This window comes from Dioscorea cayenensis, chromosome 19, assembly GCF_009730915.1.
Source record: "Dioscorea cayenensis subsp. rotundata cultivar TDr96_F1 chromosome 19, TDr96_F1_v2_PseudoChromosome.rev07_lg8_w22 25.fasta, whole genome shotgun sequence".
NCBI lineage: Eukaryota > Viridiplantae > Streptophyta > Magnoliopsida > Dioscoreales > Dioscoreaceae > Dioscorea > Dioscorea cayenensis.
Window position 1 is genome coordinate 9,391,096 of NC_052489.1, and position 3,995 is coordinate 9,395,090.

The following is a 3,995-nucleotide window of genomic DNA, read 5'->3' on the forward strand; positions in this document are numbered from 1 at the left end:
GCATGATCTTAATATTTCAAACACGAGCCGACAACGACATCACAGCCGGCTCTACCATCACACCAGATTCCCCAGACACATCAGCATCAAGCCCTATACAACAAAAAGGGTAGTGCTGGCGCTCCTCAACAGATGACAACTCCGAGATCCACAAATCATAGGAAAAAGGCATAAGCAAGGGAAAACCAAGGGAAATGATGATAACAGAATTGCAGCGGTGTAGATCACCAGCATCATCATCAGGAATAGAAGTGGATGAGCAAGAAAATGATAAGATCCGATCCTAGAAATCGTAGAACTCCTCCTCATCGTTGCCGACAACACCATTATTCGTCATCACCATCACTCTGCTGGCACTCTAATCCCAAGGCCATAGGGAGTACCTGTGGCCTTGGGTTGACGCATTGCTGGGGTCAGGGGGGATCACATGAAGCCAGATGTTATATGATGATGGTGGTGGTGGTGTTAAAGAAGCAGGCACATTGTGGTCGTGGTGGTCATAGGTATCAACAATGGTGTATTAATTGGATTGGATTGGATTGAGAGAATTTGTCAAGTCTTCATCTTTGTTTTGGTGTTTTCATCTTCTCCTCTTCTAGAGCCCTCCGCATAGTCAGGCCTCGCAACCTCTAATACCGTGGCATTAGGAGGAGAGCTCCGAAGGCGATGATAGGGAAGACAAGGCTTCTGTAAAGTAAAGTGCATGGCTCCAACAACAGCGGCGACGGCGACGGAAATAACAACATCGACAATGACGGCGATAATAGTGGTGTGTGGACCCCGCCCAAAGCTTGATTAGAATAATCAAAGCATTGTTTTCCCCTCTTATTCCCTTTTCTTTTGTCAGGTTGCTCTCTAATCTAGTGATAATGAGGAATCCCTAGAGGAATTCCTGGGTTTCCATCATGCCTATGACTTTGATAGCTTAGCCTTTTAATGTCATTGTTTTCTTCTTCTCCTTTGCTTTTTCTTCATTCCTTTCTCTTGTGAGGGAGGTTGCTAGCTGGGAGGTTTTTGAAGCTTGGATTTTCAGCTGGGCTATCTTTTCAACACTCTCTTTTCCGGCCATCGTAGTAAGCCCCTAGCCATTCTTGGTTAAATTCTTTTAGTAGTATTGTATTTGGTAACTAAAAACCATGACTTTTTCTCTATCCTTTGATTAGCTTGCCATGTTTTGTTGAATAGCATGTTAGCTCTTTTTATTTAGAAGCCTTGGCATGTTGGTGGCTAAATTCGGAATTGTTCATGCTTGTTATTCTCTTAGTTCATAGCTCAAAATTGTTGTTGAAATCCTTGGAGCTTAGTGTTAGCTCAAGGGCTTGTGCTTAACCATCCTTGTTTTGAGAAAGGTTTAGCCTTGGCATTAGTTGAATGAGTGTTAAGTTGCTTGTTTCTTGCTCACCCAAGCATGGTGGATATTTTTGGACTTTATTTGAGGGTAGAACCAGCATGCTATTAAAAGCCATGCATATTGTGTATGTTTCCATGTATATATATACATGTATTTTATATATGTGTTGGTTGTATAAGTAGATATGTTTTTTTTCTCTCTTAGTTTGGTTCTACAACTTTTGTTGTTGGTGGAGTGGTTTTGTAAAGTTGACAGCATTATTGTGTTAATGTGTCCAAAGACTAGAGCTTGGTTGTGAATCTGCAAAAATGTTTGTGTTAATGGTTTGCATTTTTTTTGCATTTTTTAGTCAAGGCATTGTAAGAGAATGAGGGAAGTTTTGTAGTGGAATGTGTTTAGAATTGGATGGTGAAGATGTTCTCATCAAGTTAAAGTATTAGTTCAAGGCAAATGTCAAATGATTGGAGGTTAAGCATTGGATCACTTTAATTTTAATCATGTTAATTGGTTAAGCCTTTGAGATGTATTTATTTCTTGTGTGAGTTCCTGCTGGAATACATGCAAGACACTTATTTTATTTAGTTTATTTATTTATTTTGGTTTCTCTCTCTAGAGAATGTAAAAGTAATACTTGGTTGGTGTTTAAACTTGTGATTAGAGTGATTTTGTTTTAACTTTGGTAAATCATTGGATTTTAGGATCGTTTTAGGGAGTGGTCTTGGATCTCATTTTGCAATTAGGCCAATACCAGGTAACTAATCTACCGATAACTCCGTATTTTCAGTATTTGAGAAATTATTTTATTCGGTAAAATAAATATCTAGTATTTTGTTATTTTATTTTGAATATCTGTTATTTTGTTAATATTGAAATTATTTATTTGGAATATGTATTTTGAGGCATTTTCTTTAATTAATTATTTTTATTTAGTTGTTGACTTGGTAAATCTACATTGGTGTAATGCTAATTAAATGATTGCTATTCATTTTAACTTAGTTATTAATTTATTATTTATACTAAGTGTGCGATTACATTCAAATGGTTACTTCAACATTTATAAACTTCGTTTGTTTGCAGGCGTGGGTTGATGACTCCGCTATCATTGGGATTGACTTAGTTAATCCCAATATTTATTTATTTATATAATCATTTAATTTAGTTTTGAAGAAGCTGGTGTTTTGAATAATTTTAAATACTTTATGTACTTAAATTTTTATATTTCATTTATGGTTATCGATTTATTTTCCTTAAAGTGAGATTTTGATATTTATTAGTATTTTTGAATATATATGAACTTGAGGAATTTTAGAAATTTCTGAACTTATATTTTGTAAATATTTTTGTATCTGAATGTTTTGGTCTCCAAATGAGCGATATGCAACCCTGTTAGTGGGGGGTTAAACCCTGACTTTGTCGACAAGTAATTTTGGAAAAATGAGACTGCAGTTTCGCACTGTGTCCGTTCGGTGAAATAATCAACGGCCACCTGGTATTCCGTCTCGGGTCACTGAGGGTAAATAAATGATTTTTATTATTCTGGGCTCGGGTCTGTCACCGAGGATAAACAAATGACCTTTGGCACTTACCCTGAATTTGGAGACATACTCTGGATTTTGTTATTTATACTTTATCCTTTGGTTTTGATAATACTATTTGGTGCTATTGGTTTTTGTACAAATTTCAGATTCGCATTCCTGGTTTTCAATTTTTGGTGAACAACTTACTTGGAAATATTCTTTTATTAGAATATTATACTCTATTTTATTAAATTGTGATTTCGAAGACTTGTGCTATTCAGAAAATCCGGTATACTTGAAAAGTCATTTTTGTAATTTCTGGTTTAGTCTAACTATGGTTTGGAGACTTATGCTCATATTTAGAAAATTTTCTATACTTCTGATTTACAACAGTGAATCTACTATTCTTTTGATTACAGTATTCTTAAATAGTTGTATTACATGAGAATCTATACCTCTGTTGAAATTATTTATTTTGTATTGTTTCAACTATGTTTAAACTTTGAATTATTCTTAATATTTGAATCAAGATTTATCAATCTTGTTGTTTTAAATCACTTTCTGGATTACTTACCAGGCTAGTGAGCTCATGGATTTGTTTTAAATCCTTTTTCAGATCAAGAGTGGTAGACCGGTGTGGATCTTGAAAGACTATCTGTAGATGTTGCTTGTCCTGTTATAAAATTGGAGTTCGTTTCATTGTCTATCATTGTGTTCCTATATTTTGTATTTTTGGACTTCTTGTATCTTTGCATTGTATACTCTGTAGAGTCTGTAATCCTATAACCCATTTGGTTTGTTTTAGTTTTTTTTGTCCTAAATCAGGTTCTGAGGCCTTGCAGGTCTACTTGGTTCACGCCTTGTGGATCTGTGGCCGTTTGTCTGTGCCCCGGGTCCGGAGAGCTGGGTTCGGGCCGTGACATGGTGGCAACAACGACAGCGGCGACGGCAACAACAATGGCAATAACCTTCTTTGCTTTTATGTATATATATATATATATATATATATATGTTTGGTAGGGAAAGAAAATGAAAGTACCTTGTCCTCCTTTTTCTCCAAAATTTTTTCTTCTGGCTCCTTTGATTTTCTTCTTCTTCATCCTTTCCCTCGCTCTCTTCAGTTCTTC

At 35.7% G+C, this 3,995-nt stretch overlaps 1 long non-coding RNA gene across 1 annotated transcript; it reads left to right on the top strand.

Moving 5' to 3' along the window:
• Nucleotides 1-1,038: 1,038 nt before the first annotated feature.
• On the top strand, nt 1,039-3,553 carry LOC120283959. The gene is made up of 3 exons (XR_005543406.1): nt 1,039-1,073; nt 2,050-2,102; nt 3,485-3,553. It is a non-coding gene; the product is annotated as an uncharacterized LOC120283959 (long non-coding RNA).
• Nucleotides 3,554-3,995: the final 442 nt, after the last annotated feature.